The 26847-nt window shown below is 40.3% G+C and overlaps 2 long non-coding RNA genes across 8 annotated transcripts in view; one reads left to right on the top strand and one right to left on the bottom strand.

Moving 5' to 3' along the window:
* The window catches only part of LOC309654458, a 595613-nt gene that overhangs the window by 315656 nt on the left and 253110 nt on the right, over positions 1–26847 (top strand). The gene's annotated exons all lie outside the window — the stretch shown is intronic.
* LOC309654448 overlaps positions 1–26847 on the bottom strand; it is a 173888-nt gene that overhangs the window by 58363 nt on the left and 88678 nt on the right. For 2 of the 7 annotated variants that reach the window (XR_014260246.1, XR_014260250.1), the window contains one exon: positions 20022–20085. The exons of 4 other annotated variants lie outside the window; for them this stretch is intronic. This is a non-coding gene — a long non-coding RNA (uncharacterized lncRNA). Of the gene's footprint in view, positions 1–6446; positions 6546–20021; positions 20086–26847 lie in introns of all 7 variants that reach the window. One more of the 7 variants, XR_014260251.1, reaches the window with a different exon arrangement.

Raw genomic sequence — 26847 nt, forward strand, 5'->3', positions numbered from 1 at the left:
CTTCAGACATAAGGGATCAAATAGATGTCTACCTTTCCTGAGTGAATTTAGCAATTCCTCTGGGATTTACAAACTTTACAAGAATTCTTCTAAGAAAAATGGCTGGGTAAGAACCAACTCATCCTGCTTCCAAAAATAGCCAGATGTTTAGTAGGCATTAAAAGATAAAACTGAGTCAAACAATTTCCAGAGGTTGGTCCTAAGAAATGCAATTCAAAAAAATAGGTTTCTGGTCAAATATTTGGAAAATTCTAGACACTGTACCTCCTCTTTGGAGTGTCACAATACTGTCTGAGAGTCCTTCCTCGTAGGTAAGAAACATTTGAAATTTGTTATTGTTTTCAATACATTTAGCTAAGGTGAGAGATTCAACATTGACAAAACGTTTTTATTTTTCTCAGTTATTATTTATTAATATCCCGACGAACAAGAGTTCTATGGAACATGTTTTGAGAAATGCTGGACCACAGCCATGGACAAATTTGGGTATGAACAGTTACTTCTCTATTTAAACTCAGAGCTGTATCCTGCCCCTGAGTCCGGGGCTAGAGGGGCAGGGACAGGAAATGGACTAGAAATGACCGACCTCTCTCACTGAGGGAAGCAACAGCAGTTTTCAAACCTCTGTGGTGCTTTGTGTGTTTGAAACTAGTATTGTGAGTCTCAGCAGACGGTCTTCCGTTCTCCTTTACTCTTCAACCCAAGCAGCTCTGCTTTTCTCTGCCTTAGAAATTGAGATTTCTTGTAAGTTTCGCTAGAAAAATTTTTAAAGGTTCCATTGGCAAAACAAAAACAAAAAAGCTTCTAAACCAACAATGAAAGACAAAACAAAATGGGTAGTAGTGTTTTAAAACCCAAACATGGAACAAAAATCTACAAGTGATAAATGCTGTTCTATGAACTTCTACAGTCACTTAACCTCTCTGAGGCTTGGTACTGTGAACTGAATGTTTGTGTCCCCCTAAAATCCAAAACAAACAAAAAACCATATATGAAGCACTAATCGCCCATGTGATGGTATTTGGAGGTGGGTCCCTTGGGAGGTAATTAGCTTTAGATGAGGTCCTGAGAATGGAGCCCCTTTTAAGAAGATAAAGAGGCCAGAGCTCTCTCTGCCTTGTGAGGATACAGGAAGAAGGTGGTCATCTATAAACCAAGAAGTGGGTTCTCACTAGATACTGGATCTTCTGGCACCTTGATCTTGGACTTGCCAGCCTCCAAAACTGTGAGAAATAAATGCTTCTTGTTTAAGCCACCCAGTTGATGGCATTTTGTTATTGGCAGTTCTAATTAAGATGCTTGGTTTTCCCATCTGTGAAATGGGAATAATAACGCTATAAAGATGAAAAAAAGATTTTTTGAAAAAAAAGTTTACCTTACTAAATTTAAGGTAGAATGGGAGCAGGCAGAGGAAGATGGAAGGCAAAGTGAACATCATTTTTTGGCTGCCCATCATCTGAATCCCTTTCCTGTGTTTGGGGACATCACCACTGTGTGTTTGGTGGGAGGCCAATTGGGTGTTCCCACTGGGCGCTTCGATACTGGAATGAATGGCACAGAGAAGCCTGGAAAGTTTAGGGTTCCTTCTGTTCAGTGAATAGTACCAGCCACGGTGTGTAGTCCCTAGTGATGACGGTGATGACTGAGCCAAGCTGTTTATGTGACATGAGAGTTGGGCTGTGAGCTTCCTTTGTTCCCTATCTGGGTTCTGTCTGGTTCTCTGGCTTTTCGGTAGAGTCTGTGAGCTTCTCTACACCCTTCCACTTAGTTCCTTACAGCTTAGCTTGGTCAGAACCCTTTCAAGTGAGAGCTGTGACAGGCACAGACATGGCAAATCAGAGCGTGGGGATGGGGGGCAGCCTGGGGCAGTAGTAGCTTTAGAAGATCTAAGGCTCTCCACTAAAATTTGACTTAAAAGGGAATGCAAGAACTAGAATCCCTGTTTGGGTCCTATTCTTGCAGATCTTAGAAAATATTTCATGAGAGGGCAGCTTTTCTGCCCCCTGTATTTATAATTTATAATTTTTGTTACATAACCAAGTAGAGACCTGTAGAACATCTTTATTTTAAACTTCTCCCTGTGCTTAGTTTTGTGAGGATCTAATGCAACTTCATCTTTTAAAATGTTTAAGATCAAATTAGATGAGAACAGAGTAATATAGACAGTAAAAATGCCAGAGAACATAGTAAAAAAGAAAGATACTCTGCATGAAAAATAGAGCACTAGAATTCTAACCCAAACAGCCCTTGACTAGCAGGGACCAGGGGAGTTAACTTCCATTTTGCTGCAAACCTAAACTTTGCCTTTTTCTGTTGACTGCACAGAGGAGGGATAAGAATGCCACTGCAGTTCAAGTTGGTTAGAAGGACCCTCACATTTATCTTCATGGACAGGGGCAGGTATCATTTGCACAGGGCCCCCGAGGGATTTGGGGGTGTCACTGCCCCACCATCTGTATTTCTAGAGAGGTCATCTCACTCTACTTTTAAAATTCAGTGGCAGGGGAAACCAAAAGGCTTTAAATTTTCATGTCTAGCTTATTCGTGTACCTCAGGGAGCTCTCAGAAATGCCTAAAACTACTATGTGGTCTATGATATCTTTATAAAGACTATGGAAAAATAAGGTAGGCAGTAGTATCACCATATTGACTTGAGACCTCATAGTAGCGATGAGTCTCCTCAAACAGCTCTTTCTGCACTAGCCCAGCACCCCATGGCATTGAAGTTCTCTGGCCTCACAGAGAAGCCTGAAATTCTGGGCTGGTGGCCCTGCCATTGGCACCTCCAGCCTAAAGAGCCAACGTTCAAGATGAAATCAAAACAAAGAGATTCTGGTTTTGCTGCCACTTTACTCTGACGCCTTCTAATGTTGGACATTGCCTGTCATCACCAGGCACAACTTGGTTGAGTTATTAAAGCCAAAAAACAAGATCTCACTTTGTTGAAAAATCTTTACATTTTCAAACATTGGGTATACTCATAATTGGAGGATGATGAAGTCATGGCAGTAATAATAATAATAATAATAGTGTCAAGAGTCAGAGTTGATTGAGCATTTACTATGTGCCAGGTACTGCACTTTCCAAAAGTTTATAACTTTTAATCCTTACAAGAAGCAAAATAGGTATTAATAGTCCTATTTTTATAAGTGAGGAAACCGAGAGTCAGAGGTACTATATGATCCAAAGTCACACAGCTAGTAAGCCTGGATTTGAATCTCAGTCCAGCAGCCTCTCTCTTTGCTTTTTTTTTTCAACAAAAAAATTGCTTTATTTTTTATTTATTTATTTTTTAAACATCTTTATTGGCGTATAATTGTTTTACAATGGTGTGTTAGTTTTTGCTTTATAACAAAGTGAATCAGCTATACATATACATACATCCCCATATCTCCTCCCTCTTGAGTCTCCCTCCCACCCTCCCTATCCCACCCCTCTAGGTGGACACAAAGCACCGAGCTGATCTCCCTGTGCTATGCGGCTGCTTCCCACTAGCTATCGGTTTTCCACGTGGTAGTGTGTATATGTCCATGCCACTCTCTCACTTCGTCCCAGCTTCCCCTTCCCCCTCCCCGTGTCCTGAAGTCCATTCTCTAGTAGGTCTGCGTCTTTATTCCCTTCCTGCCCCTAGGTTAATTCCTTCTCAGTCCTGCTTCAGAAACAGCGAATTTACTTTTGAACCTTTAGATAGATGAACTCCAGAACAGCGTGATCTGCTTAATCTGAGAGATCTTTGGTAAAAGCTGGATGGGCCTAATCACAATTTTACGTTGTGAGATTGCATGAGAATGGAGAAAGGGGTCCTTGTCACCATCCCCCCCCCCCACCCCCGCTTCTGGGAACAAACTTGAGTTGTATCTGTGTGAGGGGAAAACGTGGTTTATTGGATGGGGGACTTAGATGTGGTAAGGATGCAGGGGGCCTAGGGTGACCTTTGTTGGAGAAGCAGAGGGCGATGCCTGGGATGAATGAAACATGCTAAGGTTACAACAGCAGCCACAGAGAACGAGGTACCAGGTGGGAAGGCAGAACTCCAGCCCTCCAGGCTATTGTAGAGAAAAAAAAACCCTACAGGGCTGTAATGGAGCAGAGATGAATCACGGAATAGCCACTATCAGAGCTACTGTTTATTGAGTGTTTGCCACATGTTGAGTTCTATTCTAAGTGCTTTACATGTATTAATTCATTTAATAACTCACATTGCTAGAAGGTAAGTACTGATCACAGTGTCATTTTAGGGGTGAGGAAACTGAGTCACCAAGAAATGAAGCAATTTGCCCAAATCACACAAGGAAAGAGTTGTAGAGCAGGATTCAAACACAGGCCATCTGTGTTTAGAGCTGACCCTATTTACCACTCTGCTGTTCAGCCTCTGGGGGAAGTGAACACACAGGAGGTTGATTGGCAGTAGAAGAAACCACCAAATAGAAGTAAAACTGAGTTCAGTGTCATCTCACAGTCTTGGCAAGGACTTGCTCACATGCTAATGACGGTGGCAAGTGCTTAACGGAGAAATTGCAGACGGCCTTGGAATCTGATCATCACGTTACAGAAGAGCCCACATGGACTGGGTATAATAGGTCACCCTGCTCTCACAGGTACTAAATCTGAACTGGTGATCTCTATGCCCAAGAGACATCTCTGTCCAATTTCTCTATTTCTTTCAAAGTTATGCCAATGTGGAGGCACCTTGGCACTTTCCATCCCTTTATTAGTGATACCCAATCAAATTCCCTCAATCCTTTCTCAAAAAGTTTACCATCTCCACTGAGCCTCTTGTGCTTCACCTGAATTTTGCAATACTGCCTCACAGGTCGTCCTGCCTCCTTCTCTTCTGAGAGAACCAAATGCCTCTGAGTTGAACCAAATGCCTCTGAGTTGAACCAAATGCCTCTGCCCCGTGAACTTCCCAGAGGGGCCTGAAACATTGGAAATGACGTTAAATGAGGAATCCGGACAGCTGTGCTCTGCTCTAGCCCTGCCACTAGGTAAGTGACACCGGGAGTGACCTCTGGATCTTCAGATTCTACACTGATACAAGGAGGGCCTGGAATGGATCCTCACCAAGGTCCCTTCCAGTGCTGTAATTATATGAATGCACGAATGAGTCAATTCTTTGCTTTTATACTTGTCTCTGGATTTTTGTTTGAACTTTTCAGCCTGGTGCTCAAGGCCCCCTATAAAAGTCTTCTCACACTATTGTGCAAGACAGTCATTCCTCCTATCAGGCTACAATCATTTCCAAATCCCAGCTTTTCTTCCTGCTGTTCTCGCTTCCCACAAAGTCCAGTTCTACCGTCTTCATAGCCTAAACCTTACACCATCACTAAGGTTCTGCTCAAGAACCGTATCTTCTCCCACTGAGAGCTTCCCTGAGGGACCTCTGGCTACAACATTTTCATTCTACGTAAAATGCATGTGCACGGTTCCCCCTAAATAAAAATGTGATTTATATGTACTCTTAACAGTCACAGACTATAAAAACAGAGGCAAAAAGAAATAAGTAAAATTCTGATGGCTTGATTTATATGTTCTATATAGAGCCTGAGCATCTTGTACCTTACTTCTTTTCCACAAATGTTAATCACAATAAAATGTGAAAACAGTGTTAACTAGAAGCTTAAAAACTAAAAATTCATGACTAACATGATGTGTATTTATACATCCTTCAGGTTGAAATTTTAAATATAATCAACGCCTCTCTGCGGATGATTCAGAAAAATGATTTAAAAATGATTAAATAATGAGTTGTTCCTATTTCAAAAAGAAAATGTATGTGCATGGTAGGCAGTGGCCAAAGAGCCTGGACTCTGGAGCCAGATTACCTGGATTCAGATCCTGGCTCTGCTACTTACTAGCTGCTAGTTAGTCAACATCTCTATGCCTCAGTTTCACCATGTGTAAAATGGGATCATTATAGAAGCTACTTGGCAAGATTGTTGTGAGGATTAATATACATATTAATATATAAAAAACACAAAGAGTTTCAGGCACACAGTAAACACTATATAAATGTCATCTATTATTATTTTTACAAGTAAATTTCACACACTTTAAATAAATCTTAGAATTAAATTGTTTCGTGCATGTAGATATTGTCTCCCCAAGGAAGTAGCAAGGATCGTCACTATTTTCTATTTTTTTCATGTTCTGGCAAACAATTGGTTCTTAGTTAGAACTTTGAATGAATGTATAAATTAAGTAAATGAGTGAAAAAATGCATGCGTTACCATCCAGCCTTAACAGGAAGGAGAAGCAGGTATAAAGATCAGTTTTATATAATTCTGGAGGAATAAGCCCAAATACACCTGACGTCTTTCATGTACCGCATGCCAGTTTACTTAGTTTCTATCTTACTGTAACTTGTTTTGCAGGAGGATCAGGAAAAACAAGAGGAGAACAAAAATCAATCCAATACCAGCTCTATATTTATGGGTAGTTTTTACTTTTAGGAAGAGTTGGCTTGTAGGAGGCATCTAATCATGACTCTCAGAATGGACAGTATATTTCTTCTACTGTTCAGGAAGAAAAACCACATTTATTCCCTGTGATGGACCAAAAAATAGGAAAACAGAAATAATGTATAAGCAGGAACTAGAAAACTACAACTCTTGAGTATGTGATATACATCTTTAACAACACATTTCTTTAAAAAAAAAATGCCTTCCTTTTACCACCGAATGCCTAAGTTTAAAAGTGAGTCTGTTTCAGATGAATAAGGGCCCCTTTGTCACTATGTCATTAGAAGAACATTGGCATAGAGATGATGCGGCAGTCCCCACCTGCCCTGGTGGATGACAGGGTAGAATTCAGAGGATTTGGTGCCTGGGTGGAGAAAGGAACTCAGAGCATGGCCACCCTACGATGCTCTTCCAAACACACACTTGAAGGCAGTCAGCGAGGACCAACATGATATACCGCAAGTTTAAACAATTTTGGTTTGGCAAATGAAGAAGTTTATGACATAAACAAATATAAGACCTTGCAGCTGTAGCCCCTGGCTTCTCCTTAATGTCTTGGTTTCTTTCTGAATCTTTATAGCCAGATTGTAAGAGCTGGGGATGAGAATTTCTATGGATTTACTGGCACTATGTAATTCAATACATAATAAAATGAAAATCCTCTAAAAATGTATATGAGTGCCATTATGTTAAAAAGTTATTACAGGAAAGGGGAGAAAGTGAAAAATATGTGTGGAATATAAAGATAAAAATTTCCTTATTTCATCAACTTATCTTTTTACTCCTTTTTATTGTGAGTTCTAAATATGGTCAAAATGAAATGTGTTTATTTTGCCTTGAACCTTCTCACTAATGGACTGAAGAGGCATTTCACAGATGCTAAGCAATACGAATTTCCCGTAAGCAACCAAGCTCCCTTAACAAGTGCTCTGGAAGGAAAATTTCACAAAGTGTTTTTATGTTTCTCACCACCAAGTCAAACAAAATGCCAATGCCAAGTTGGACAGGAAGAGGGTTGTGACATTACAGATTACATTCTATTGAAGGTGAGATGACATATATATTGTGTTCTTCAGACCAAGCATGGCTTCAGAAGCCACTTCCTGTTTGTACGTGGATCTCACAGGGAATCCAGACCAGGGCATAGCGCTGCAGTAGTACAGGGTGGTGAGAAGGCTTGTAGCTTTTGCACAGCCTTTAGAAGAGATGTGAGGTCCAGAGCCGTAGAAGGGGTTGGTTACAATTCCTGAGTTGAAAGTACAGCAAAACTTTAAGGTAATACGTGTACTACAGTTGGGAATACAATTATTTTGAGTGCTGATCACAGGGAAGATAAGATCATTTAATGGCCCTACTCATCAAATGGGATGATCAGTGGGTCAATATCTAAACTATCCTGATAGACAAGGTCATTGATTTCATCCTGGCCTCCACTGGATTATGACATAGCTCAAAAATAAAACATTGACAGATGAATGAAGAAGATGTGGTATGTGTGTGTGCATATACACACACACACAATGGAATACTACTCAGCCATAAAAAGAATGAGATAATGCCATTTGCAGCAACATGGATGGACCTAGAGATGATCATACTAAGTGAAGTAAGTCAGACAGAGAAAGACAAATATCATATGATATCACTTATAGGTGGAATCTAAAAAAATGATACAAATGAACTTATTTACAAAACAGAAATAGACTCACAGTCATAGAAAACTTATAAAGGGGAAAGCAATAGGCGGGAAAATTAGGAGTTTGGGATTAACAGATACATATTTCTATATATAAAATAAACAACAAGGTCCTACTATATAGCACAGGGAACTATATTCAATATCTTGTAATAACCTATTATAGAAAAGAATATGAAAAAGAATCATTCTACTATACACCTGAAACTAACACAACATTGTAAATCAACTATACTTCAATTGAAAAAAATAAAGCAAAACAATTCCCTTTCTGCTCGCTAACCCCACCCCTGCAAAAAAAAAACCCAAACAGGAAAAACTCTAATGCCACTTACTCCAGAATATTAGGGAGTCTGACAAGACATCAGAGAATGACACAGACTTCCATTTTGATCAGTAGTATAACATATTCACAGATACTTACTGAGCCCTAAGCTGAATGCTTGGGCTAGACAAATAAATAAGACACAGCTCCTGCTCTAAAGGAGCTTACAGTCTATTAAGATAAGCCTTCTAGTCTCAAATGGAACACGTATGGCCAGCTGGGATTTCATATTCATAGCAGAGGATTTTTTTTAAAAAGTCTTTTGTTGCTATGGTTCCATAGATAATTTGTTACTTTATGTCTTTGGGGATGAAATTATTTTCACACTATGTATAGCTGTCTAGTTCAAGCCTCACACATTTAATGAAAAAATAAGAATCATTTGCAGGCTAGAATGGAGCATAAGTTTCTTTTGCTCAACTGACTTCCTGAAGCCTGGAAACACAGTAGCATGTGATGTCAAAAATTTGGCAAGTATCTGGAGAAAATCAAATTGAGCTTTAACTTAGCATTTTATTGCCTCTTTACAAAATGAACCAAGAAGAGATGCAGACATATAAACTACTGATTTACAGCATTCACAATATTTTCTCTGTTTCTCTACAATGTATTTGTTTTGCTTTAAGTGTTTCAAATTGTTACTTAATCCATAAGGATATGCACAATAAATGCTTCCAAAACATGAGAATTCCTCTAGCTGGGGGGGAAAAAAAGAGAGAGAATGATTATAAAACTTCCTGGAGAGAATTTGCTTTATTTGTTTAACTCCCCCTCTAAACTGGGAGCAGCCCGACGGTGAGGATGCCATACTCATCTCTGTCACTCTGCATCTACTTGAGGACCCAGGGTATGGTAGGTGCTCCAAAAATGTTTGTTGAATGAATGATGGATGGGTGCATGTCTAGGTCTTGAAGAAGAGGGTAGTAAGTAAAGATGGGGGAGAGGTTGAGGAGGAAGGAGAAACATTTATGCAGCCTGGGCAGTACGGAAGGATGTGTGTGGGACACAGTGTCAGGGTAAGTGGTACATTGGTATAGCAGCTGAATGGGAAGGCGTGGTGGCAGAGAGACCCTGCAGCCACTGTGGGATAGACATCTGCTTTTCATGGTCCTGTGACAGTCGGTTTACCATTTCCACATTTTCTTTTATTTCGTTTTTTAAGTCCACACTAGCTCAAGCTCCATAATAGGCTTCCATTTGGCCCCTATATTAATGTATGGGCATTGGGGGCCCACCATGTAAGGCTGATCAGTGTGTGCACTGAACAACTGCAGGGAACACCTTCTGCATGCAGGACAATATGTGGCAGCCCGGTGCTCCACGGTTCTCCCTATATGTATAATGGAATGCATTTACAGATTTATAAACATGCTGAGAAGTGCAGCCTGTTGAGAGATACTTTTTTTAACTATCCTTTCTCTTTATTCATTACATATTCTTTAAGACCTAACGAGCCTTCCATTTTCCCCAGTTGTGAGAGTTATACTGTAAAAACAAATTGTGTTTGTGTGTATGTGTGTGTTGCTTCCACATTCTAACTTTCAGTGATCATGGGGCACCTGCTTTGAACGATTCCATACTGAATGGAGTTCCGATGTTGGAATGTTTGGGTTCAAATCCTGGCTCTGTCACTTACTGTGTGATCCTGTGCAGGTTACTTAGCTTCTCTGTACCTCAGCATCTTTACCTATAAAATAGGAGTAATAAGAGCTCCCAACTTATTGGGTTGATGTGAGAAATAGTTGATCAAACCTATGTAAAGAACTTAGCACAGTGATTGGAACACAGGGAGTGCACATAGGTGATAGCAATTAGGCTGTTAACATTATTATTGCTAGTGTTAGACTATCAGGTTTGGTCTGCTGGGCAGAACTCCTGAGCCCCTACAGCTGGGACTGCCCATCTAGGGCCTGTCCCTTTCCAATGGGCAGGCAGATGTATCCACATTCTTCCCAGGCTATTCATTCCATGAGACTTAGCCAGACCATTCCCAGCTGTGGGTCATTATATCACAAGCATACACACATACTATAAGCACACACATCCCAGACTTCCCTGGTGGTGCAGTGGTTAAGAATCCGCCTGCCAATGCAGGGGACACGGTTCGATCCCTGGTTCGGGAAGATCCCACATGCCACGGAGCAACTAAGCCCCTGTGCTGCAACTACTGAACCTGTGCTCTAGAGCCTGTGAGCCACAACTACTGAAGCCCGAGTGCCTAGAGCCCATGCTCCGCAGCAAGAGAAGCCACCGCAATGAGAAGGCTGTGCACCGCAACAAAGAGTAGTCCCCTCTCACCGCAACTAGAGAAAGCCCGTGCGCACCAACAAAGACCCAACGCAGCCAAAAATAAATAAGTAAATAATACAGAACTCAAATTAACTATACATTAAAAAAATAATAATAATAAGCACACACATCCCCTTTACTCCATAGAGCTGCCAACAACTATGCCAAAACATCAAGATGTTGTTAGGGGGACTTCCCTGGTGACGCAGTGGTTAAGAATCCGCCTGCAGGTGCAGCGGACGCGGGTTCAATCCCTGGTCCGGGATGATCCCACATGCCGCGGAGCAACTAAGCCCGTGCGCCACAACTACTGAGCCCGGGTGCCACAACTACTGAAGCCCACGCACCTAGAGCCCGTACTCTGCAACAAGAGAAGCCACCACAATGAGAAGCCCGTGCACCGCAAGGAAGAGTACCCTAGTAGCTCGCCGCAACTAGAGAAAGCCTGTGTGCGGCAACGAAGACCCAACGCAGCCAAAAATAAAAAATAAAATTTAAAAAAAAAAGATATTGTTAGGGTTCCCTTCCCTTTATCTTTTTTCCAGTCGAGTCCATTGAAATGTAATCATTGGATTTAAGAGGGAAATGGGATCTGTGAGACCAAGGAACAGTTCGTGGGTAATAGAACTCTGACAGGTAACAATGGGTTTTGGCAAAGGGAGGCGACCAGAAAGGAGACAGAAGACAAGTTTTGTTGTCGTTTTTGGTGGTGGTGAGTGTGTGCATGTGTCAGATTGTGAATGGGGTGGGGAATACATTAGACTGAGAGAGTGACGTGGAAATCAGTGACCAAGCTGGTGGTGCGGTCTAGGGACAGGTAGACAGTTAGAGAAGGAAAACCCACTAACAAGCTGAAGACCAGAGTCCCACAGTGAGTAAGGACCAGGGGATTAGAACACTTCTTCTCTCATTTAATCATTTACTCATTCATTGACAAACTGCTGTTGAGCATTGACTATGTGCTTGGATGTCAGATGCAGGAATCAGTAGAGAACAAGGGTCTCTACCGTCAGGCAGTTTATGGTCTAAAGTAGACAAAAAACACATTTCCAGTGAGAAGTCATACCCCGAAGTGCAAAGCATTATGGAGATTAGGGGGCGGTGTGTGGCATGATGAAGATTTTTTTTTTTTGCAGAAAATTTGGCTTAGTAGGATCAGTATGGTTGGGATACGTCATGGGAGTGGAGGGAGTTGAGGGTGGAGAGGTAATCAGGAGCAACATCATGAAGAACTTCTTGGAACCAAAGGTTAAGGAATGTGTTCTTGATTTTGAGGGCACTCTGCAGTGTAAGGCTTAAGCATCAGATCTCAAGGATTGGAACCCAGGGAGGGAAGCTGGGTGGTCATTTTTTTAAAATGATATAAATATATGAAGAAAACTCAACTGAGACTATTTACTGGAAGGTCCCTCCTCCCTTATGTTGGCATGAGAGGTGAAGGACTGTCCCTGCGTATAGTGGGGCATTTTCCAAAGAGAAACGAACATCTTCAAGACTTCCTGGCACCCCTCCCACTTCAGAGTGAACCCTGTGGTAGCCTATGTATTTGTTGTGGGTGAGTTTTCATAAAGCAGTAAAGAAGAAAAGGAAACCTATCATTTATTAGCTTCCTGTAGCCACATTCAAATTCCTAAGCCTGGTATTCAAGGTCATCCAACCACTTCCACCTAAACTCATACTACTCCCCTATATGCATCCTCCTTTCCAGCAGAACGGGTCTCAGAGCAAGTCATGCACTTTCCTGCTTTATTGCCTCTGATCCTGTCCTTCTTTAAAGGCTTAACCTCTCTTTGACTCAAGTTTCCTCACCCAAAGACTGGGGACAATCATACCTCATTTAGGATGTTATATAGATCAGGTGTCTGTAAGCACCTAGCACAGAGCCTGGCATGAAAACATCGTTCAACAAACGTGAGCAATTGCCAAACTCAAGTTCTAGATTCTTGTTAGCATGTCACAAATGTTCTCAGGGCTGGGCATGAGATGAATGGTGAGAAGTGAAGCAAATTGTAAAGGGTACTCCTTGCTTAGAGGCAATGAACATACAAAGAAACAATGAAAATTACAAAGCAAAAATGAAAACAAACAAAAACAAACTCATGCCAGGGACCTCATTTGGCTTAAACCCACCATTTTGAAATCCCTTTGACTTTTGCCTCCTTATGTTAAGTTATTAATATCCCTTCTTATGTAATTCTCTTTCACCCACCCTTTGTGAATTTATTTTTCATTTCATATTCTTTATGGTGCTATTGATATTTCAGTGTAAACTTTTTGATTCTCAGGATTATCACAAGAATTAAGTCAAGCTACATAGATATAAAGTGTCTAGGGCATGGCATTTAAATTTTAGCTTTATTCTTATTAATAATAATAATGATGATCATGAATGATAATGAATCTTGTCAATTAAGAGACTAAGTCTCTAAGAGCTCCAGGAATCTCTTTCTTGCTTGTTCACTTAGTAAAGAACAATAATAACAACAATAATGGCTATTACTCTTTGAGTGATTAATAATATGACAGAATTTGCTCGGAGCGCTCCCTGTGCCTTACCTCATTTCTGCTCATGATAACCCTTGAGGTAGGCTCTCTTAGTATCATACCTATTGTAGAGGTGAGGAAACTGAGGCATCAAAAGGTAAGTCCATAAGTCAAGTTATGTAGCTGGGAAGTGGCAGAGTCAGGATCTGAACCAGTCAGGGTGGACCCACAGCTCCTGTACTGAACTACTGCATCATACTCATTTCACCCAACTTCCACTCATCCTTGAAGCACCAACTCACGTTACCTCTTCTGCAACTTTCCATACAGTTAGTTGAGTTGCTCCCTCTTCTACACCCCAACAGCACTTTGAATATACCTCCCCTATAGCAAAGATCACATTGAACATTATTTTTTTTACATGTGTGTTTATCTGTACGTGAGTTTCTTAAGGAAGAATCTGTAAATTACTCACCGTTATACACTTAGCATAGGGCTTGGCACATATTTGATAGGCAAAAATATGTGTTGAAATTTAATCAAACTAGTAGGACCTCAGTTAAATTTGATGTTCATGATGATGGTGCCTACGAGACGGAACATGGATGAGTGGAAATTTCAAATGATAAGAACCACGGTGCTAGGCTCTTGGCTGTTTCTACTACGGGTTTTGTCATACTTGTGGTTGTTCTTTTCTGGGTTGGAGGAGTCAAAATGACTCCTAAGATGTCTCATTTAATCAGAGGCCCCAAATCTTTTTAGCTATATGTCTTTCCACCCCATCCCTTCTGAGAAGTATCAGTTCATGGCAGATGCGACTGCCTTGTGAAAGCCAAAGAAGAAACAAAGGATGTGCTGAAACCTATGCCACTTAGCGACAATGGTTACTGTTTCACCAGGGGTTACACCAACCAGCTGAAAGAATGACTGGAGGAGGCTCAGCTCCACCACAACGTGAGCCAAGGATCCACATTTTATTGTAAGAATGACTTCTGTGGTGCTTTAAAATTTATAATCCTCCCCCTTCCATTATTTCATTTGATTCTTACAACAGCTCAAAGGAGTAGTCAGGAGAAGCTCAGGGAAAGGAAGGGATTTGCCTAACATGGCCAGTGAAAGATGGAATCAGGACCAGGACCTGTTTTCCACACGACATTTCCATATGACAACATACCAGACACGATGGTCAGAGTAACTAATTTGCTATGGGGCAGTTCCTGTCTGCAGTGCACCCAGATCAGGACTATGAAGACAGAGGAGGTTTTTCCAGATGAGGGAAAAAGGAAACCCTGAGGACTGGGCCAAGGGACAACATGCTGAGCGTCAAAGAAAAGATGGAGGACACGAGTTCAGGGCTGGAAGGACATACTGGGTGATGCTCACTTATGGAGACCAGAAAAGCTCTGTCATAAAAGGAGGCCATATGTTGAATTTTATAGGATAAAAACATTTTGAAAGCATTCTACTTCAAAAAAAGAGATGAGATAGGCATGTGTGAGGCTAGAAGACAGAGGAATTTTCAGTCAGCGTGAATTGCCTTGGCAAACTACGTTAATGTTCATATTGTGCTTTTAAAGACCTCTTCTTTCTCTGTTGTCATGATGTCGCTAAGAGATACATTCAACACCTCGTGCCTGTGCTCCCCATCCCAGTTCCTGTTCCCACCTATACTGGGTTTGCTGTCCGCACTACAGGAAGGAGGAGAAATCCTGAAGCAGGAAATGATTAGAACGCCGTCATCAATGTTGGCACATAAGCTTGCTTTGTGCTTCCTTATGCCTTGTCCCTCTGGTTCCTGCAGACCCTGAGGGCCCTGGTCTCGGATACTCTTCCTATGGACCATTCTCCTCGGTCTTGGATGCCAGGCTTGCTCAGACCCTTGGCTTGTTCTGACTCCCCTTGGTCTCCAGTCTGTGGGCCGCTCTTCTCCTCACTGCTGACCACAGGGCTCAAGCTGGACTTGCTCTGCCTCATGGCCACACCCACTTGCTGCCAGCTGCCTGGTGCTGACAGGTGTCTCCGATGGACATCTACTTTCTTATAGAATGTGGGACCAGACCAGAAACTGCCTGAAATAAGGTGACATTTGCTCCCTTTGGGAATACCTACTGATTGGTCCATGTTCATAAAGATGCAGCTCATGTCCATGAGCTTTTGCTGGGTGTGACACAGAGAGAGAGACAGAGAGAGAGAGAGACAGACAGAGAGAGAGGGAGTGTTAGTTCCTGGCATCTGCAAATGAAAAATGAGGCAGAGACATAGCTGAAGGCACTGCAGTTTGGGCAGCTGAATCCCATTAAAAAATCATGGGAAAGCTCTGCATTCCTGCCATTGTGGTGAAGAGGGAAAGCAAATCTCTGAGGGTTTCACAAAGAAAATATTTTATGACCAAAAGTTCTGTAAAATCTCTAAGTTCTGTATATCTGGTGAACAAGGAAACAGTTTGGTAGGCAACCCGCAAGTCCATGGAGGACACTTTCCTACAGCCCTCACCTCTGGAGGCCCCAGAAGGGAAATCCCACTGCCCCCCCACAGCGGAGCACCTTGGGAGAAAGTGAAAGCCACGTGCCTCCACCACCACCCCGAGCTGATGCGAAAACTCCTGATGCCCTAGGAGTGCAGACAAGGTCACCTTTATAGTCACAGCCTGTCTTTTAAAAAATCATCTCGTTAGATAAGGTAGAATCACTAATCCACCTTAATTCTTTTCCTCCAAATTTTTACTTTAGACTCTCTCTGGATCCTAAAATTAAAATGTAAGCTGTATTTTAAAATGTAAATAATAAATTGAATCTTAAAATTAAAATTCAAGCCATTCTCAGCAATAAAGTAGAACTAATAAGCCTGTTCCTGGTATCCATTCAGGGTGACCAATGGGGTACCACCTCTCCAGGCATAAAAGAGTTATTTTTATATGCTCTGGACCATGATGAAAAAAATCCAAATCGGCCTTACATAAAAGCAACAGGTTTACATTTTATTTTAGTAATAAAAAATGCATATAAATCTAAAAAGAGAGATTTTTAGATCTCTTTTTCTGGGGTATTTTTAAAGGCTCTGTGAATATTTATATTCTATTTTCGCATATACTCTGTTCTATGCTTGGAATGCTTCGGGCAATAAACTCCAGGGCATGTCCAGAAGAGGGAACTAGATAGGACCCGTGGTGAGGGAGGACTTATGGCACCTTTCAGTCTGAAAAAATGAAGGCTGAAAGCAGAAAGGACTGATGTTTACAAAACCATAAAGGATAAGGCAGGTTGAGCACAGCACGGACCTTCCCCAAAGATTAGTAAAGGTAGCTTTTGCATAAGTGAAAAAAATCATGAAGTCACACAGTGGCTAGTAATTCTATGGAAACTGTTATCCAAAGAGATGTTCTGATAAGAAAAAAAAAAAAAAAAGGTTGAAGAGGATATGAAGTTAACAATAGCTAAATACTGTGGGATTCTGGGAATGCCTCATAGTAAGCAACCTTACCTACCCTCTCCTTCCCTCCCCCGCCAACAACTGTCCCTAGTTGTCATTTTAGGGTCAGACTACTTGGCTAGAGAAACAGCCAGGCCTGTGGTCTGATCCACAAATGGTTTCCCTTTGCTTCTTTTATGAGGATGATGGTCTTGGCAAGTGGTCATCTGCCCTCCACCTTGCCTCCTGTAAAGTAAGGGCGTCCACACTCCTGAATTTAATAACTTGGGTATAAAAAAATAGGAGACATGGGGACTGCCTTTATTACCGTAACTTGAATACAAAGACCAGCGCAAGGCTAGCTCAGCAGCACCATCCTGGGAATTCAGTACGACACCAGAATTTCATTATCACAGCTTGTGATGCCAAATGTACAATTCCATTCTATGGCCTCCCTGAGATCTGCCTCCTCACAACATTTCCTTTTTTGAAAAGTACATGAGGAGAGTAGCAAATTGATGAGGGAGGTGAGTATTCCTGGAATATACACCTCCAGACATTTCTTCTGTCCCTTTTCACCATTCCTCCCTCCCTCCTTCTCCCTTGCCTCGTACAGGTAGAAGGGGTGATAGAAGACATGGCAGGGCATCGGCAGGAAATAATTCGGAGAGGTGGTCCCCTCAGAATTCCAACACAAGATCACCTCATTGGCCTGGAACACCTGCTTTCCTTCTACTGAGTGACTAGTTATGGCCCCAGCAAGGGCACATGAGACCATCATCTGAGAACATAGTGGGGTTTAATCTGTAACCCCTTGCTGTACTCCCTGGTCTGCCTTGGCTAGAAGCCTCTCCATAGAACTAATCTTCCTCAGAAACCAAAGAGGGAAACAACCTCATTTGTAAATCTCAGCTGTGTCCATTAATAAAAGTAAGGGCCAGCATCTAGGTAGATCCCCTTTTCTTAGATATGTATTTGTATGGGGGAGGGAGGGGGTGGCTATGGAAGAATCATATAAAATAACTGAAGAATATGAAGAAAACGAGTCCCCTTTCTCTCTCCAAAAATTTACTATTAAATTTCAAATGTGTCTGTAAGACTTTGACTCTTCAAGTGTGTGTTGAAATGGAACAAAAGGATTCACTTGAGGAGACAGCATTAAGCTTTAGCTGATGGCAAGTAAAAACTCTTCGAAATGGAGGCGTTCCCTTTAAGGACTTTGTGTTCCGAATTCAACTACGTTCTCTTCTCAGTCACCTTAGGCGTTTGTTTTTAATAAGTCTTTACAAAGTCAACAATTCAACAAAGGACCTCAAAACTGTGTTTCTGACCAGCAAAATAAGTACAGATTCCAGATGTTTCTCATTTCTCCATGTCACTAATTCAAACTCAGAAATCTCTTGTTTATTGGACGTTCACGTAATACTAATGTTTTACATACCTCTCTTCCAAGAATCTCCTCTCCTATCTCTGCATCCCTTCTCTCGCCAAAGCCATCTAAGGGGTAATTTGTCATAGATGGAACTGGGTCTTTCTAGCATAGTCTAAGAAATATTTAAACTTATGCCAAAATGAGATTTCATAATTATATATAACTTTTATCTATCTATATTAGCATTTAATGAGAGGTTAGGGAAATTCCCTTCTCCTGAAATCTATAAAAATTGGATGCATCCTTTGCTTTGTATGTTAAACAGAGGTTAGGGAGGTAAATCACCTTTCAAGGTCCTCTTCAGGTCCTTTGATTTTCTGATGCATATACATGGGTCATCCAGCTGGACTTTTGGATTTTGCTCCAAAGGGCTGGTGGGTATTAGAAGAACTAATAGCAAACACTATTCTGTGCTCTCCTAGTCCTACAGGTGGGGTATGGATGATGGATTTCTACACTGAATCGTGTTCCTAATTCTCCCTGGCCCCATGCTAGAGTCCCAGCACTGGCCAAGGAACTAGGAGAACAGAAAACAGGGAGCTGAAAACAACAGCAACAAACCTCCACGGAAAATACAATGTAGTTGTGGTAGAGTCATGCAAGGGAGAGACAGTTGATCTCTTCCCTGTGTGCTTTTTTTAATGGGATGAGGTCTGATGTGACATTTTTGAACTTACAATTCTATTAATAAAATTGTCTTTAATCATGGCTGAGATTTATTGTCAGGCACTGTGTGCTAAGTGCTCCTGAATTATCTTCATTATTTCTTACAACAATACTAACAAGTAATTGGATTATTATCTCCACTTTACAAATAAGGAAACTGAGTCTTAGAGACTCTGCTGCCTACTTGCTGAAGAAATTACATGCTATAGAGGAGAAACCATGTGTATCTTTGCAAATGAAGAGTATCTTAAGCAAAGGCATTATGGGGGCAGCATTTAGCAATGATTTCAGAATGACAGCATCCTCCTTCACATTTTTTTAGATTTAGCAGATAATTCATAAGTATTCCCAGGGTTACACCAAATTATAGTAAGGTTGGACATGAAAGAGCTGCTGGGCAGCTATCTAGACTGGCTACTGGAATTAGAGATAATGGATAATGTATAGACCTCAAACATACTCTGAACACTGCACGAGAACATGAGCTCCTTCTGGACAACACAATCCTTTGCAAATGACTCCAGTGATAACAATTCAACACCTTCAGCCCACATAAAAATATTAACTTTCCTTGTAAAGAGAATGTCCGTCCTATGGATACCAGGTATAAAAGGCAACCACCTTAGAAAATGGGCACCCTTTTATAACTCTGTCTTCTGTGACTTACAGAAGCTTTCCTTCTCAAAGCTAAACAAGGATTTAAATCAGTTAATTAGTTGATAACTTCTACTGAATACTTAGTTTGATGGAGTCCCATACTAGCATTTAAGTTGTCATAAAGACAGTGTGTTTGTAATGAAAGTATGATTTTGCAGAGCCAACTTTGGCTTGCTAAATGAGGAATGGATAAACCTGCAGGAAGGAGGAAAAGGCAATGGAGAAAAGAAAGGAAGAAGAGATATCAAATCCATCAAATTCCATCAATCCAGAGGAGACATTTTCTGTACCTTTGGTCCAGGACACCTATCTCAGACAGTGGTTCTCAAACTTGTAGGTGCATCAGAATCACCTAGAAGGTTTGTTAAAGCATAAGAGAGGGCCTGAGAGTCTGCACTTCTAACAAGTTCCCCAGGTGATGCTGATGTTGTTGGTCTGGAGACCCCACTTTCAGAACCACTGCTCCAAAATGATTGGGAATCCTGATGGATCTTTCCCACTTTGTATTCTAGGTATTTGTCCAAAGCTGACACCATCTTTGGATTTCCTAAACTTGGGTTCTTTTGAAACAAGGTTTACAGGTTCACACTTAGTACTTCTTACCTGGTGAAATTTGGTAAATTTCCAACCAGAAGAAGCTTCATGAGAAAAGAAATGGATGGAAAGGCTGTTGAGAGAAAAATAAGAGGCAATCAAGAGAGGAAATGTAAATTACTCTATCATTATAATTCATATTCACTTTGGACAGAGTAAACACCATTACCCCAAGGATATATGACTTGTATTTTCTACCTCACTTTTTATGAGCAACTCAAATTTGCAGATGAAGAAGATGCAACTGGATCGACATAGTGACTAGTACAAAAGGAAATTTCGTGATTTAGCAATAAATTTTACTGAATAGAAGGTGACAATATCAGAGTTACAACTAAACATTCTGAATGTTAATTAATGTTTATTTTGACCCAAGTATTGTTTGTTTAAGTGAAGGCACTCATTTTAGTAACCAAAGCATTACATTTTTTTTTTGCACTCCAAAGTCTGCTTCCTAATGTAATAATGTGATCTATTTATTCGATGATTTATTTCTTTTTTTAGATTACCAAATAATAGGGAGAAATAATAAGAACTGTAAAGAAGTGTCTGAGAGGCACAAGTGTGTGGTGTTTGTGAGCATAAGGAGTATGGAGACAGGGCTTTTCCAGTAAAAGCACTTTTATCAGTACTTATCAGTATTTACAAGTAAGCGAGCGAATATAATGTTTTTCTTTGGCCAGGGAGTCAGTTCCCATCAGAGCTGGTCTCTTCACCTCCGCCTTTGCATTGCCCATCATAACAAGCTCAGGGGACTTAGGGATCCAAAGCGGATCGATACTTCTTCCAGCTTCTTCCCTTTCAAGCAGTGTTGGCCAATTCAAACCAAATGCTAGGCCCATTCCCAGACACATTTACGGGCCTCCTGGCGCACATGGCCAGAGGTTGTGGCTTTGTAGCCTGCTCTTGGTAATGCAGAGATAACTTTAATGTCCAGGACACTTCAAAAAGTTACCTGAGGTGTATGCCATTTCTCAGCCACGCCAACCTCACTTCCATGTGGGTACAAAGGTAGTTGCCAGTCATTTCTAGAGCTTCAATGCTAGCTCCACTTCTTCCCCCGCCACACCCATTTCTGGATTAAGGCCGATTATAGATCGTGCCTCTGCTCCTCCAAATCGCTCTAAAACGGCCCAGAGAGTTCTGACTTGTGAATGCAAAACGTTAAGTCTGACCTTCTTTAACTGAGCCTACCATTCTCTGAATGCCTAAATTGAGAGAAGGTTTCCTACAGATAAGATTTGGCTCAGAAAATTTCACACTCAAAGTCATACTTGTAAAGGACCATGTCACCTCCATGGAACTAAACACATCCTACAATATTTTCATTCTAGAAGAGACATGATGAACTCATAGCTATTTTGCCAAGTGCTTTCTTCTTAAAAATTTAGGGCAAGCCACTGCTTCTCAGCTCAGCAGGGCAAGGTGCCCACAGACTTGAACTTGTTAGCCTGCCTAGGCTAGAAATTCAGGAACTTCAAGACACTAAGCTCGTTTCTAGTATAACTAGGTACTTGTGTGCCAACAAAAACTATTCTCTTTTTCCCTTATTGAAAAAAGTATCAATTACAAACATTTATTGAGCTTTGAGGTTGGCATAAAAGAAGTATTAGATATGATTCTTGCCCTGGAAGTGTTTACAATGAAGTCTAAATGCAAGAATGAAGTCTGCACATGTGAAATCAGAAACGATGAAAGAATGCATAGAGTTAAGCATGAACTGTGCAGTGCAGACTGTACAGATGTATGATGTCAGAGAGTTGGGGAAAGCTTTAGGAAAGAAGTGAATAAGGTAAAGATTAAAGGATGCATATGATATCTATAAAAAGATGGGTGGTCTTTCTCTGTGTTTTATTTATAAAATAAATGTACGAGTTTACACAATTTAATACCACTCACTAAATATCACTGTAGGAGTCTGGAAGTCTCAAACTGGTAACCAATGGGCCAAAGGATTTTTTTGTTCTACCAACATTTGCAGTGTTTTAATACAAATTTGAACTAGCTGCCAACATTAACAAGTTGGAAGTTTTTACATTAAAATGTGTAATTTCTATTTCCCCTTAAAAAAATTGGAGAGTCTACCAAAACCCAGCCTACATTTCTACATGGTAACAGTGAACTAGAGCTGAGTAAAACCCACCCCCATTACATGGGGCACTAGCTGTCCAGTCTCCACTGCCCGTACCGATCCCGATCCCTATTGCTTCTCCCACTGAACCTGCTTTGCTCATGTGTATCACCTACTTGGCCCCTGTGGGCATCTGAGCTTGTGAACCCTGCTGCACATCGACAGGGCCTCCTGCATGGTGGGCGGGGGAGGCTGTGACAGATGCTCCACTGCAACTAATTCCATCAAAACAGCAAGTGATCCTGCCCTCTCAGCCTTGCAGGGGAAAGCAACTTACACACAGAAGGGTACCTTATAAAATATTATGCTCAGTCTACAGAGGAAAATATCGTGGACAACACATGCAAAGAGCTGAGCTTTGCTTCTGCAAGTGCATTGGTAATCACCACTCAGAATGCACATTCTACAGTGGGGCGGCCAGGCTGTGTTTGCACAGGAGGGCAGGGTACTCCATTAACTCTTTCAGTTCACTTAGTGTAGGGAGACCCACGCGAAGCCAATTTTAGGTATGAAAATTTAATATAGCAGAGAAATTGGATTGTTCTATCTTTCAGAAAATTAACCTATTTTATTTAAAAAGAGCTGTTCTTATATATTTGAAATCTAGTCAAATCTGCCTGTAAAGTAGCCCTGTACGTCCTATAAAATGAGGCACACCTCTATGAATATTTATCGTGAGCAATCAATTCCTTATTGTATGACTGAGAAAATGTATGGGTCACCCAAATGCCCAGCATGTTAGATTTGGAATGAGTTTCATGCTAGTATTGGAATAGTCATTCATTTGTTCATTCGGCCATCCCAAATGTATTTATTTAGCCCAATGGGCTTTGCCTAGGCCCTTCTATTCATCAGCTCTGTGAACTCGGGCAGATCCATTAACCTCTGCTGGTTTTGGTTCTTCAAATGAGGAAATCATATTAAATCATCTCTAAGTTCCCTAAAGATGAAACAGGCCAAGTTTTCACATGAGGTGCCTGGAATAAAGGGAGACCAATTTGTTCTGACTTTGGGATTGACCGGCAGCACTTTGACTTCGGACATTTCTGTCCAGCCTGGTCAGTGTGCAGGCCGGGGCCAGGCTGATACTCAGCTTGCAGCCACCAGGAAGACTACTCTGGTTTTCCACATCCGGTTTCCCTTCTGTTTGGTCCTATTGTCCACTGGTAGACTCCCAGGGCTTTCTGGTCGTTAAATACTTTATCATCTCTGTTCATAATCCCCTAAGAAGTCTTCATTCTCTTTTTAGTTCTAATCTCTTCTTGCTGGCTTAGAGGATGAGATTTCACCATCTTTGTTTGCGGACATTGGAAGAGAAGAGGGGCCAACTTGTAACACCCCTTAAAATGGAAAAGTTGTAGAAAACATTGCACGAAGTATTTGAGTTGCTCACTGTTGTAAGAAAAAGGAAAGGAAATTCTGCATTCTGTACTTTTTTTTCTTTTCAAAGTTTACCTTGTCTTAGAGCACAGAGGGAGATTCTATTGTAAAATTGTGTTGGGGGAAGAGAGCATGAAAGGGGAGGGGTTTTTTTGTTTGTTTGTTTGTTTTTCTTAAATAGAAGTCCAGAGGCAGGGGCAGCTACTTGTAGCTATATCAGCCTATTATTTAGAGCAGAAGTCAGTCCCTGAAAGGTCCTGGGCAGCTTTTGGCAGTGCTACCTTACTTGGCCCCCATAGACCTTTCCTTTTACTCTCTTTTTCCCAAAAGTAATGGATTATAATATTTCAAAACATAAATATATTCAGTTATAATTATAATATAAATATAAATAAATCCTCCAAATGTCTACCAACCAGAGTTATACAGTTAACATTTTGATATATATACTTCCAGCAAATATAAACATGTATATTATGTACAGTTTAAAACATGGGATTGTAAAAAATGGGAAGGGGGAGGGGCACTATAGGGGTAGGAAATTAAGAGGTACAAACTATTATGTATAAAATAAGCTACAAGGTTATATTGTACAACACAGGGAATATAGTCAATAGTTTATAATAACTATAAATGAGGTATAATCTTTAAAAATTATAAACCATTATATTGTATACCTGTAACATATATTGTACATCAACTATACTACAGTAAAATATAATAATTTAAAAAATGGGATTGTAAATATTCATACACATACATGAATATACATATTATATATGCATATCATATGCATACTATATACACATATATACCATATACTGTATACACACATGTATACATATTGTATCATATGTATATACATATATATGTACTGTATAGGTATACACACACACATATACATATATGTGCTTGTTTGTGAACTCCTTATTTCACTTAATATGTTATAAACATTTGTCTACTTCAGTAAATATGGAACTTCAGATAATTTGTAATGACTGTAGAATTCTCCATTGTATTTGCATACAATAATTTACTTAACCAATTCACTATAATTGGACATTTAGACTTTTTCCCCCTATTTCTAGTGTAATGTGGTTGGGGAAAAAGATTTTTTTTAAGCTGCTGGCAGAATTCCACAAGGCAGGAGAAACAAAAATGCACTGCCCTCCATGACAGAGGAGCAGCCATCCTAAGGTTCTAGGGAGTGTCAGTAAAGAAAGGGTGCTGGGAAGGCTCTGAGTTACAAAGGGTCTGAGACAAGGTAGGAATCTGCATATTAGAGGAAAATAGGTTTCTAAGAAACTCCCCCAAACTTTCAAAACCAGAGCAATTTGATATCTAATGTTGGCCATCTACTGTGACATGCTAGGAGGTAACTTTCTCCTGCAACCAATTACTTTTTGTGAGAGACTCTGAGGGAGAAATAAAAATAAATAACAGGCTGTGTTACACATTTGAGTTGGCAAAGGGCAGGAAGACACAAAACTATAGGATAAACTATGCAAGTGAAACCGGGAAATAGAGCAAGAAGTGCATAGTAGAAATGTTTTCCCCCTCAAATCCTTGGATGTGGGGAAGCTGAGCTTCCCTCTACAATGGGAGGAGGACTTGAGTTGTTAAAATGGCTTCATGAACCTGCCACCCAGGCAGCTAACACCACACCAAAATAAAAATCTTTGCATGTTTAGTGACTAAATTCCAATTTGGAAGTGAATTTTGAATTTGCAAGCTAGAATTTCAAAACTAGAAATTCTAGTTTGGAAATTTCCAAACTAGAAGTACAAACTAGAAGTACAACTCATGTACTTCTCTATATGCTTCTCCCTCATACTCTTTTCTTTTGGCCATTTTCTCTTAACTTAAAATCAAATAACTTTTCATTAGGTGATCCATTCACATTGTACGAAATTCAAAAGTTACAAAAGGATATGGAGTGCACAGTAAATTATGGCTACTTAAGCCTACCAGTGACCACTTACTTTTCATTAGAGCCAATGAATGTTCCCTAGTTGTATGCTCTTCCAGATGTTTGAAGCATACACAGCATGTATGAATAAAGAGCCCCTCCCTTTTGTTTCTACAAATGGTAGCATACTCTAGCACACTCTACAAAGAGTTTATAGCTTACTTTTCTCATTTAGCATACCTCGGCGATTGTTCTAATACATTAGTACTCTAGAGCTGTCTGAGGACTGTATTTGTAATCCAGTGTAAATGGATATATACAATAATTTATTCAGCCAATTTCTTTCTGATGGGAATTAAGGTTGTTTCCTTTTTTTTTCTTTTTTTTTGGCAACAAACAATTCTACAATAGTATTGGATGTATGTCTTTTGATTATGTGTGAGCATATCTATCTGACAAATTCCTAAAAATGGAACTTCTGGGTCACATTATATGTATATTTTTAATCTTTATAGATACTGTTAAATTACCCTCCATAGAGGTTGTATCAATTTGTACACCCACTACAAATGAGTATCCCTTTCCTTACACCTTAATCAAGATAGTGTTACTGAGTTTTTAATCTTTGCCAGTCAACCTGATAACTGATAAATCTGATAATATCTATCCCATTTTAACTTGCATTTTCCTATAAGTGAATATGGCATATTTAAAAGACCTTTAATTCACATGTATTTGTTCATTTTTATATCAGATTATTGTTTCTTTCCTTTCTATTTACAGGAGTTCCTTACTTATTACAGAAATTAGCCCTTTTACTTCATAATGTGTAGTAAACATTTTTCATAGTTTGTTATTTTATTTTAACATTGTTTTAACATTCACTTAATAAAATAGAAAATTTTATTTTTGAGTAGTTGAAATTACTGACTTTTTCTTTTATGCTTTCTTTTTATTGTTTTGGTTTTGGGTGGGGCACCATTATTTTTACCCTTCAAGAATTTTTACGCAAAAACCCTATTCATATTTTCTTCCAGTACATTTATGGTTTCATCTTTTATGTTGAAATCTCTGGATCCATCTGGAATTATTTTGGTATACTCTTCTGCTCCTCCTCCATTTCCCCTCTTCTTTTTTAAACCTTAGGCAAATCACCAGGGAGCTGTAACAGGCTGGGCAAAGCCCTTCCCTATCTGGCAGGCTTCTCTCTCCTTGAGAGGCCCAAGTAGAGAACTAGTTGCTCCGAGTTTGGTTTGAAAGGTGATGTGGGACATGGAGATTGGAGGAAACTGAGACTAGGAATGGGATAGTGCCAGGAGTCTCCAAGCAGTTCTTCCCAGAAATATCCACAGCTGTTGGTTTAAAATGTGAGAATAAAATATCTGGATTTCTGGGCATATTCTTCAAGCTCTATT

Source organism: Balaenoptera physalus, assembly GCF_965194825.1.
Source record: "Balaenoptera physalus genome assembly, chromosome: 2".
In the NCBI taxonomy this organism is placed as follows: Eukaryota; Metazoa; Chordata; class Mammalia; order Artiodactyla; family Balaenopteridae; genus Balaenoptera; species Balaenoptera physalus.